The sequence below is a fragment of the Euprymna scolopes genome, chromosome 34 (genome assembly GCF_053919585.1).
Source record: "Euprymna scolopes isolate OS-2025 chromosome 34, ASM5391958v1, whole genome shotgun sequence".
In the NCBI taxonomy this organism is placed as follows: Eukaryota; Metazoa; Mollusca; class Cephalopoda; order Sepiida; family Sepiolidae; genus Euprymna; species Euprymna scolopes.
In genome coordinates, this window is record NC_136515.1 from 39350575 (window position 1) to 39363379 (window position 12805).

Sequence of the window (12805 nt, forward strand, 5' to 3'; positions counted from 1 at the left end):
ATATTTTGGTCGATGCAACCTCCGACCTTCTTCAGGTGTATCTTGTCAAACTCTGGCATGTTTCTGTTGAACTCGGAAATTTGGATAGAATTTTGAGTGGAACCCTTTATTTATTTCATGGGGGTAGTGTACTCTTGTTCTGCCAGCAACGTAAATGTTGTGAAAATCTCAAGAGGAGAACAGTAGTTCGATGAATCCCAATAATACAAAAGTCTATTCGATGTTTTATAAAAATTTATCACTGTCGTCTCCAAACTGAACTCGAGTTGGGTCATTGCCAAAATAGTTCTCAGGGAACTTGAAATCCCCAAAACACTCCATTAGAGACAAAAGTGCCACATCACCCATTCGTCGTCTTAACTTGTACTTCGTCTGAAATAAAATCTTAATTTACTTTTTTAAAAGTTTTGGTCAATGTCTAGATTCTTTTCAACTCTAAAAAACCCTTTACGAGTTTTATAGGTTTTGGGGGCGCTGAAAGTAGCGCAGTGAAATAGTTTTCATGATATGAAGACATTACTTTTTCCAAAACGTACAGATCACTTTCTATATAAATTTAACGTAAAATGAGCACTCACTTCCGGACCACCCAGTGATCATTTATTTATTTTTTTTTTTGTTTAAATATTTTTAGGTTGCCTGAAAGCTTTAATTAAATTTTTACTTCTTTTCCACCTTCACAATCACCTTTAAAGTGACGACTTTAAAATTTTTCCAGTATGCTGAAAACGAATATCACATTTAAATTTGCCACAAGCAAGTAGTTTTCTGGATATTAATGTAATTCCGGTAAATTTATATACTTTCCACCTTAACAATTACTTTTATAAAATGACGATTTTTATATGTTGTCGGATATGCTGAAAACGAAAAGTGCATTAAAATTTACCAAAACAAGTAATTTTCCGGATATTAAATAATGTAATTCCTTAAGTTATCAGTGGTGGTCATTTGTGTTATTAGTGGTGGCCATTGACGTCAAAAATATGCGTGCTTGCGCGTACATAAATGGCCATCACTGATAATAACAAAGAATTATAGGGACTGCCAAAATTCACCACAGAATTACTCCACCCTATATGTAACACGATGTAACTTTATTATAAATTAATATTATCGGTATAACTTTTGTACCATTTAAAAGAAGGGCAAAATAAACCAGTAATAATTAAAAAAAAAATTTTCATTGAACGAAAACAATGAAATTGCGAGACGAAAATCGTGTTTACATAATTGGCGCTTTAAAATAACGTTCCCATGTAGTAGACATTCTGAACGTGAAAACATACCCGTATTTAATAAATCTACCAAACATCAACTAATGGGCAGATTTTCGTGAAATTTTCGATACTTATCCATTTTAAAATGAAATTACATATAAAATGCAGTTTTTGTAAAATATACGAAGGGAAATATTTTTTTAGTGCGTGTCCCCCCACCCCACCCACAATATTTATTTTTTCGAAATTCGAACAAAATATATTTAAATCTATCGAAATTTCTATTTATTATGAAACATAAGAGTTCAAATAAGTAAAAAATATTTATTTTAAAAAAATTTAAATACACGTATATAACAAAAATTTACCTTGAAATTGCAATTAAAAAATTGATATAAACTTAATATTATTATGTTTTTTTTAATAGCGTTTTTTCGAATTAATATATACTATAATCACTTGAATTGCCAAGAAAAAGAAACTTCGTAAACATTAATTAATTTTTAAAAGATTAAAACGATTAAAATTCCATTATTTCAAAATGTTCCGTTATAACATAGATTTTTAATTAATTGTGTTTAATTTTTTTTTTAAATTTTAAGTTTTAATATAAACATGACTTGTCAGCTATTTTATCGTCAGATTAAAACTAATTTGAAAATATTACTGCACAAATATCACGTTTTGTAGACCCCCTCATATTTTGTTTGTCTCTTTTTACCGAACAAAATATGGAACCCCGTAGGTAACCAAATGAACATTCAGTAAAACCGTATTTCATATTTAATATACAAATGTTTATAATATTAATCGTTAAACTGTGTAAGTCTTAAAACCTAACAAAATTATGACAAAGATTAATTATTAATTGCAATTTGAAGAAGATAAACAAAGGTTTTAAAAAATGATTAAGTCATTTCTGCTTTTCCATAGTTCGTATAGTTAACACAAATCTGACGTCACGGAAATATGCGGTCCATTTTACACAATCGTTTGGCAGATCCTAAAGAATTACATTGCTTAATATCCGGAAAAGTACTTGTTTGCGGCAAATTTTAATGTAGCATTAAAACCAATAAAAGTCATAATTTTATAAAAAGTGATTAAGATGAAAAGTAAGTAACCTTCCCCCACCCCCAAAAGTAAATTTCAGGCAGCCCAAAAAACAAAACAAAACAAAAAAATTATCACCAGGTGGCCAGGAAGTGGGGGCTCATTTTATGTTAAATTTATACAGAAAAGTGATCCCCACTTTTTAAAAAAGCAATTTCTTCATATCATGAAATTATTTCTCTCCGCCACTTTTAAATGTTATATTTCAGCGCCTCCGTAAACCTATAAAAGACGTCATTGGAAAGTTTTTTTTGGAGTTGCAAAGTATCTAGACATTGACCAAAGAGTTGAAAACGGTGTCCGGAAAACTCGTCCCGGGAAAACTCGTCTCCGGAAAACCCGTACCCGTAAAACTCGTACCCGGAAAAATCCCACCTTTTGCTAGGTAGGAAAACTGGTCCCTTATTGAATAAATATCGATGGAAAACACATTTTATTACCGTCCTTGAAGGAAATATTGTTTTTAAAAGAGACTATGCACCCCCATAATACTTGATCACGGAGTCAAGATACGAAAACCGAAACCAAATATTTATTTAAAAAAATACTCTAGTTTTAACACTTTTTGTGTCATTACGAAACGAAAATAAAGAAAGAAAACACGTATTATCAAAGAAAGAAATTATTTTATTTAGAAGAATTAATTCAGTTTAAATAAGTCTTATCTACGTTTGGTACCGCGCTGAAATAATAACGTTATTATTTCGAAAGCCATTCTTAACATGGGGAGGGGAGGGGATCGTTTAAAAGTCATTTGGGGGGCACTTGTGCAGTAGGTGTATCAGAATTTTTGTAGGAATTTTTGACACCCCTAACACGAAACTGCGAATAAAATATAAAAAAAACTCGTAATTTCTCTTTTAAAAGTGGGTTGTTTATTTTCTTTATGGATTATACTTCCAAAATAAACTATTAAAGTTGTTTTAAAAGTAATAGAAATATTTTTTCTTTTTTTAAACAGTAATGAATTTTACGAACTCAATATTTTTCAGTTTTTAAACTTTCAAAATCTATCAAAATTTTTCTATTGATTCTATTTTTACGATATTTTCAGGGTCAATAAACCGAATATAATATTTTAGACAAACGTTTTTTTTTTTTAATTCACGACCTCCCCATTTTCAAATGTCTAATAAAAAGTAAATAATTAATTTACTCAACAAAGTTTTATATATCACAAATTGAAGATAAAAGGTCAATTAATAATATATTCAAATTTAAAACAAAAAAAAGTAATGTTTTTTAGAAATTTACCTGTAAAGTTCGAAGTTTAAAACCTTTTTTTTTTAACCACGTTGTTTGTTTTTTCTTTCTTTTTCTTTTAATGAAACCTTGGTCCTTGCTCCTTTGATTGAAAAAAAATTAGAGCTTGAATTACATTTTTCGAGTAGTTATAAGCTTGGAAAGTCAGGGGGTCGAATAATTCACGCCTCCCATTTTGAAATGTCTATTAAAAAATAAATAATTAATTTACTCACCAAAGTGTTATATATCACAAATTGAAGAGAAAAGACCTTTTCTCTTCAATTTGTGATATATAACACTTTGGTGAGTAAATTAATTATTTACTTTTTAAATAAATATATATATTCAAATTTAAAACCAAAAAAAGTAGTGTGTTTTTTAGAAATTTACCTGTAAAGTCTGAAGTTTAAAAACTTAAAAAAAAAAAACATGTTTTTTTTTTTTTTTTTTTTTTTTTTTTTTTTAATGAAACCTTGGTCCTTGCTCCTTTAATTGAAAAAAAATTAGAGCTTGAATTACATTTTTCGAGGAGTTATAAGCTTGGAAAGTCGGGGTGGAATTATTCACTATTTTTCACGAAATTTCTGACACACCTACTTGTGCAGTACTTAAAAATATATAAATTTATTTTATTTTGGAGATGGGGAGGCTCGTTTTAAAACTATATCTATCTCAGTATTTTCTTTAATTTACGGACATTTCTTTTGATAAAAATTATTTACGAAGTAATATCGAGTGCGACATTACTTGTTATTTCTTTTTAACTAAATAAACTCTTTAAAATAAGTTTAAACACCAATAACTTATAAAGCTAGGTAGAAAACGAAAACTTAGAAAAATCAATTTAATTTTTTTTAGACAATAAACATGTAAAAATAAATTTTTTAAAATATTATGGGATGTTACCTAAAAATATACAAATTTAGGTAAATGTTTACTTTAACTAAAACAGAACACTAACCAATAAAATTTGGTTTTATGTAGGTTTTCGGGGTCGCTGACAACGAATCTGATATTAAAACCCGTCGCAAATTTACCGTTTGCATGGTATTAACCCCTGAACCCTCGTACTATTTTGTGCCCACTACTCACCGCCATCGTTTCTTACATGATGCGTTCGCGCATGGACGTGCGTAGTAAGGTGAATTGTCATATCGCGGAAGAATTTTTAAGCAGACATTTGAAATAAGTTTTCAAAAACAACAAAATGATGTTCATTTTTCTGTGTTACGTAGTTTTTGATGCTTTTTAATTGATCTAAACAAAAAAAATAAAGTTTTCACGAGCGATTTACAAAAACATTTTGATTTTTCGTTTTTTTATTTTTTGCAGGGGGTTATTCAATTATAGAACTTGTACAACATTAAAGAGGAGCTTTGCTTCTGCAGTTTCTGCTCGGTGTGTCGGCGTGTTACGGTAAAACGATGGGGCGGGGGCGGAAAAACGGTAAATTAAACTGTAGATAGAAGCACTTAAATGTTGCACAAGTTCTATAATTGAATGACTCCCCCCCATGCAAAAAAATAAAAACGAAAAATAAAAATGTTTTTGTAAATCGCTCGTGAAAACTTTATTTTTTTGTTTAGATCAATTAAAAAGCATCAAAAACTACGTAACACAGAAAAATGGACATCATTTTGTTGTTTTTGAAAACTTATTTCAAATGTCTGCTTAAAAATTCTTCCACGATGTGACAATTCACCTTATTACGCGCGTCCATGCGCGAACACATCATGTAAGAATAGCATAAACGATGGCGGTGAGTTGGCACAAAATAGTGCGAGGGTTCAGGGGTTAATACCATGCAAACGGTAAATTTGCGATGAGTTTGAATATCAGATTCGTTGTCAGCGACCCCGAAAACCACATAAAAACAAATTTTATTGGTTGGTGTTCTGTTGTAGTTAAAGTAAACATTTACCCGAATTTATTTTCTTTTGGAGATGGGGCTCGTTTTAAAACTATATCTACCTTAATATTTTCTTTAGTTTTCTATTCTTAAGCAATAATCCTCCTAAAACGTGATCCTCTTATGTCGGACATTTTTTGTTCATAACATTACTTTTTTTTTCTTTTTTTTTAAACTAAATAAACTCTTTAAAATAAGTTGAAAGACCAAAAACTTTCAAAGCTAGGTAGAAAACGAAAACTTAGAAAAATTAATTAAATTTTTTTTTAAAACAACAGTAAACAAGTAAAAATATTTTTTAAAAATATTATCGGATGTGTATTCTCTAGGCACCGCCAAAACTGGGGGGATGGGACAGGTAAGTACTTTTTGACGAACCGTCTTTTTAAAAATCTACCAAAAATCAGGTAATTATCCGAACAATACGAAATTTTCAGCGATTATTAAGAGAAGAATGAACTTTATAACAGTGTACTTATTTTTCATAAACGATGTTTATATATATATATATATATATATATATATATATATTTTTTTTTTTTTTTGCTTACAAAACCCCCCTTGTTTTGAGGGGGTACAAATATGCTTAAAATAATCATCTGAAACTGAACACAACATATTGTGTTGTTGTAAGGGACAGAATTATAGATTTAAAAAAAAATTGTTTGCATACCTTATTTTGACGTCTGAATATCAGAACTTCGATTGTGTTTAATTGTCCCGCTTTTGAGTTTTGAAGTGTGAAATTCGGTGAATATGTTAAGCAAAACAAAAAAAAATTTTTTTTTAATATTTATACGAAAAAAGGCATTTTAAAATCTTTGATAAATAAATTAACAATTTTTTTTTAGCGAGCCGAATAATGCATGACCATTATTAAACAGGGCATGCTTTGAAGAATCGATACAAAAAAAAAAAAAAAAAAAAAAAACGATAAATATTGTGCCCTTTGTGTTAAAAATAGCATCATTTTTTCGATCCCGTTTGAAAACGTTTGACGCCTTTCAACTACGGTGGACCAAAGTGCTGAAATAATTTTTTTTATTCTGCTTTAAATTGCCCCCCCCCCCATTTTGGGGAGCCTGACCCCCACACACATACACATTAAAAACCAAACTCATACAAATGGTCACCCATCTGGTACTGGCCAACCTCAGCGTTAATAATACATTGAAATTTTTGTCACTGAAAAATAAGTTTTTTTTGGCCTGTTTGGTCTTCTATAGTTTGCTTTTTATCGAATACAAACGTAAACATTGTCGATCTAGACTCTTGATCGACGCGAAGTAACTGGTTGCCTATATGAATAAGTGGAATTATTTGAAATCCAGGTACTTATAATATTTTTGCATATTCTCATAGAAAATCATCCTAAATCTTAGTTAGACAACAAATAAATAAATTAATTATTTCAAAAACCTTTTATTTTAAATATTTATGTACGTTTTCTGTGCAAGACAAAAAATGTCAATTGTTAACTTTTGGGGAAAATTTAACATTTGAAATTTAATTAAAAATAGTAGAAACAGTTTTACATTATTCTGTTTTCTATATGATAAAATTCATGGTTTTATCTTTCTGGAAAAAAAAGTTACTCCGAAATAATGGATTTTAATAAATGTAATTTCGTTTTAAAAAACAACTTGATTTTGCGGCCATTTTTGGCGGTGCCTAGTATTCTCTTTTAAAGACAATATCTTCAAGAACGGTCATAAAATGTGTTTTCAATCGATATTTATTTAATAAGAGACCAGTTTTTCTACATAGCAAAAGAGGTTGAGTTTTCTGGGGTCGAGTTTTCCGAGTACGAGTTTCCCGGAGACAAGTTTTCTCGAGACGAGTTTTCCGGGGACGAGTTTTCCTAAATTCGTTGAAAACATCTCGGTAAATATGAAGAATTACTCCAGTGACTCCACCCTCGAAAATTCCTTTAAAATTACCACTCCTCTAGGTTTTCGAGGTCGCTGAAAACGAAAATTACGTTTAAAATTACGGCAAATTAGTAGTTTCCAAGATATGAAGAAATGTATGTTTTAAAAATGTTTCCAAGATATGAAGAAATGTATGTTTTTATAATAATTTAACGTAAAATGAGCACCCACTTCGTGGCCACGATGTTTCGGGAGGGGGGGGGGCTTTCTTTTATTCTCGGAAAATTCTTTTAAAATTACCATTAACGTTTAAAATTCCAGGAAACAACTAGTTTCCAAGATATGAAGAAATGCACTCACTTTATGGTTACCATTTTTTTAGGGGGGGGGGTACTCCCGTTTTTTTTTTTAGGGGGATATTCAATTATAGAACTGATATAGTTTTTTAACAGGTGCTTATGCAGAAGAACTGTTTAATATTTTACAAAAAGTCTGTTTACATTTGGTGGGAGGCGGCCACCACAACACCCCCCGCCTCTCCACCGCCTCCCACCAGACTTTTTGTAAAATATTAAACAGTTCTGCTCGGTTAATGTCGGCGCGTTACTTACGTTAAAACAGTTAATTAAACTGCATAAGCACCTGTTAAAAAAACTATACAAGTTCTATAATTGAATATACCACTCCAAAAAAAAAAGAACGAAAACCAAACCGGCAGTCCTTTTTAAAAAAAAGAAAAAAAAAAGGTGGCAATAAAGTGAATGGAATTTAGGAAAACTCGTCTCCGGAAAACTCGTCCCCTTTCGCTAGGTAGGAAAACTGGTCCCTTGTTGAATAAATATCGATTGAAAACACATTTTATGATCGTTCTTGAAGGACATATTGTTTTTAAAAAAGACTATAGCCCACCCATAATATTTAAAAAAAATATTTTTACTTGTTTAATGTTTTTTTTTTTTTTAAATAAAATCGATTTTCTAAGTGTCCGTTTTCTACCTAACTGGCTAAGTTCTTAGTGGTTTCACTTATTTTAAAGCGTTTATTATGTTCATAAACGAGACCGCATATTTTTTTAAATATCAATATAAAAAGAATTTACTTATTTACTGCTGTTTATAAAAGGATAAAATCGATTTTTCTACCTCACCGACTATGTTTTTTTTTTTGTTTTTTTTTTTTTTACAAGGGTATCACCACATTATCAAGGCCCAGAGGCCACTCAAGGATAAGGGTTAAAGAGTGTACAGTAGAAATTGGTCAATATAGTAATCATTAGTAATGAAAATTTGGTAAATTTAATAACTTATATGGAACGGCTCATCAAGAACTTATTTACTTTAGACTTGAACACAACCATATTGTAGTCAGCCGGAAAGCAGGAAAACGGAAGACAATTCCATAGGCGTGCAGTTCTAAGAAAGAAGCTTTGTTCATGGAATCTACGTTTAGGTTTAGGCACAGATAAAGAGTGGGGGAAATTATTGATAGTGTTTACAGCTAGACGAGTGTTTCTTGTGAAAGTTTGGCGAGGGGGGACCATAGATTGAAGCTCAGTTGAACACTTTCCATGAAAATAACGATACATCAGAGACAAACTCGCAACATCTCTTCTGTGAGATAGAGGTTGCAAGGAGGAGAAAAGGACATCTCCTACGAGGCTACGAAGTCTATTTTGAACTCTATCAAGGCAGGACAAATCCTTTCTAGCAGCTCCTGCCCATATTGTTTGTTATTTAATTTATTTGGAATCGTTTATTCGGTAAAGAAAAAAAAACACAGAAAACAAACAAAAAACATGTCGAGTGTTACGTGAGAACGAGAAATAATGTCCGGTATATCACATCTTAGGGGTCTTGATAATCGCTAAAAAATAGAAAATTAAAGAAATTACTGAGGGAGATTTGGTTATAAAAAGAAAATAATAGATTTTAATATTTTTAAAAATATAATTTAGAGATAGGGGAGGGGGGCAAAAACTATATCTCCCTCCGAAAAACAACCAACAAAAAATGAAATTAAAAAGATTCTTGATAAACGATAGCGGAGTTTTCAATAAAATTGATTAATAAATTTATTTAGTGATTACTTTTTCTCTTAATGATTGATTTTAGAATTTTGAAGTAAAAATTAAAAAAATTAAAAATGAGTTAACGAGAAATTGTTAGCACATGGCATCTCCCGCGCCAAAAAAATATTTCGCTTTTAATTTATTAGTTAATTTTTGCAAAATTTGACAGGACGACAATAAATGTTGATAATTGGGGTTTGTATTACTGTACACATAGATTCGAAAAAGTTGTCAAAAACAAATATATAACAAATAAATGTTATCAAAAGCAAGATAAGTTACTTTTCTACCAAACTGGATATATTTTTCGTGTTTTTATTCAATGTAACATGTTTATTCAGCTCGAAAAACATACAGTGTTTACCGATGTATTGGAAAATTCAAGATGGCGTCTGATTCTCTCTTTAACACGGTAAGTTTGGGAAAGGTGTTATAAATACAAAACCAGATAAAATACTGTTAAAAACTCGCTCAATATATGTTACCGTGACATAGGTTGACACATATTCGGCGGGTTTTTAATAGTATTTTGTATAGTTTGTTATTTATAACACCTTTTCCACAACTTACCGTGTTAAAGAGAGAATCAGTCGCCATCTTGAATTTTCCAATACATCGGTAAAACACTGTATGTTTTTCGAGCTGAATAAATATGTTACATTGAATAAAAACACGAAAAATATATCCAGTTTGGTAGAAAAGTAACTTATCTTGCCTTTGATAACATTTATTTGTTATATATTTGTTTTTTGACAACTTTTTCGAATCTATAGGTACAGTAATACAAACCCCCCAAAAAACTATCATAATTAAAAAAAAAAAAAAAAAAAGTAACGAAGAATCGAATCGCTCCCTGTTTTTTAATTTTTTGGTTTTATTTTTTCCAAAAAACATCGTCAAAATAAGAACAAAAAAAATTTGTAATTAACTTTGTATGAACATAATAAACGCTTTAAAAGAAGTGAAGCCACTAAGAACTTAGCCAGTTAGGTCAGACACTTAGAAAATCGATTTTATTTAAAAAAAAAAAAAATTAAACAAGTAAAAATATTTTTTTTTAATATTATGGGGGGGGGGCTATAGTCTATTTTAAAAAAACAATATCTCCTTCAAGAACGATCATAAAATGTGTTTTCAATCGATATTTATTCAATAAGGGACCAGTTTTCCTACCTAGCGAAAGGGGACGAGTTTTCCGGGGTCGAGTTTTCCGGAGACGAGTTTTCCCGAGACGAGTTTTCCCGGGACGAGTTTTCCGGGCACCAAGTGAATGTATTTCTTTATATCTTGGTAACTACTTGTTTCCTGGAATTTTAAACGTTAGTGGTAATTTTAAAGGATTTTCCGAGAGTGAAAAGAAAGAAACTCATGGCCACAAAGTGGGTGTTCATTTTACGTTAAATTATAAAAAGAAAAGTGATCCCCCACTTTTTTAAAACTAACATTTCTTCATATCTTGGAAACTACTAATTTTAAACGTTATTTTCGTTTTCAGCGACCCCGAAATAAGAGTGGTAATTTTAAAGGAATTTTCGAGAGTGGAGTTAGAGTAATGCTTCATATTTACCAACATCTGATTTTATAGTTAGAAATTTTAATCGCTGGCGGGCGAGTTATTTATTTGTTATTATTGCTTTTTAAATTATTTATTAGTGCATCAACAATATTTCTATTCGTTTAAAAGTTGTCATAAATAAATAAATAAATAAATAAATAATACCACGTTTTGTTTTATTATTAAATAGTCGTTTAACACACAACACACGGGATAAATAGCCGAGCCACGACCAGTAACGTTTTGACATTAAAAAAACAAAACAAAACAAAACACATGTTAGCAAAAACAATGGTACTTGTAAGGCATAGACAACCAACGGAGTGTTTTTTTTTTTTTTTTTTTTTTTTTTTTACGTCTAGGTGCTCATTCCTTACAAATGTCAATTATTTCTTTTGTTTTTTTCTTCTTTTTTAATGACGGGGTTATTGGAGCAGAAGTGCCAAATTAATGTTACCCTACAGTAAAAAAAAATACCCACGCTTGGCCTTCGGTCCGGGAAGGTTCCTTTTACAAACCTATTGGAACGAGCAGTCTACTCTATCAACTAGACGGAGTTGGAAGGGTCCTACTAATCATCTTCCTCCGCCCTCGACACAAATGAATTACTATACCATTTTATTGTTATCTTTTTTGTTTTTACACGTCAATAAAAAATGTTTTTAAAATTGGGAGTTAAATAGGTTGTCCCCCAGAATGCAAGGGTGAATGCGGTATTATGGTGAAAGAAGATACTAGTTGGGAGAAACTTTGGATTTTGTTTAGTTCTGGAGTGACAAGGATGACCAATGACCCCCACAATCCCCCCTTTTATGTGCCTAAGTTTTTTGTTCATTGTTGATTTTCACTGTATTTTTAACATGAATAAAGGATTTAATATCTCGAAGTGTAGTATCTGTTCCGGCAGATACTACAAGCAAAGACCATATGTGGGGGCAATCCCACATATAAGACGTTGGTCAATGTAGGGGCAACCCTTCATACAAATTGTTACTATCCAGCCAGCTCCCCTACTCCCCGGGGAGTTGGTCCCCATTTCCCCTTCACTCCTCACTTTAAAAATCGGCCTTGTGCCTAATTTGCTCGGTGGGGGACAAATAAATACCCCGTTGTGTAGAGAGAGAAGGCAGGCGGAATGGGGGGGGGGCGTTGAAACACTATGAGTAAATAAAACTTCATCCTTTTGTTTTCAACTTTTCAATTAAATCAAAATTAAAGAAAGCGAATCAAAAGCACATAAGAAAGAGATACTTCTCTGCGAATAATTTACATGATGGCGTGTTAATAATATCTCGGCGGCCTCGGTGCGGCAGCGGCACTTGGGAGGTGTCCAACATGGAATTGCACAGAAATAAATAAAAAGCGCGTAATTCTTGCACACGAGTGCTAACGCACTGTTTAAATGTGAAAAAAATTCAGCTCTCAAAACAGGGTCACCGGGCAAACACCTCGGTTATGACTTTGTTTGCGAAAGCAACGTCTTGACATAGCTCATTGAGATTTTTTGGTCAGCTTGTGATTATGTAAGTGTATTTTGGGGAATTTTTGACACCCTTAACACGAAACTGCGAATAAAATTAAAAAAAAAAAAAACTCGTAATTTCTCTTTTTAAAATGGGTTGTTTATCTTCTTTATGGATTATACTTTCAAAATAAACTATTAAAGTTGTATAAAAGTAATAGAAATATTATTTTTTTTACTAAAAAACAAACAAACAAAAAACAGTGTTTATAAAGTGCCGGCGCGCTTCCATGCAGTCATTTTTTTACGTAATGAAATCAATTGAATTTTACGAGTTAAATATTTTTCAATTTTTAAACTTT

At 31.2% G+C, this 12805-nt stretch overlaps 1 protein-coding gene across 1 annotated transcript in view; it reads right to left on the reverse strand.

Annotated features, from left to right (window-relative positions):
- The window catches only part of LOC145259188 (medium-chain acyl-CoA ligase ACSF2, mitochondrial-like), a 131082-nt gene extending 118701 nt beyond the window's left edge, over positions 1 to 12381 (reverse strand). The window contains exon 1 of the mRNA XM_080116962.1: positions 12252 to 12381. The gene's annotated coding sequence lies outside the window, so the exon portion shown is untranslated. The remainder of the gene's footprint in view (positions 1 to 12251) is intronic.
- Between the last annotated feature and the right edge of the window lie 424 nt (positions 12382 to 12805).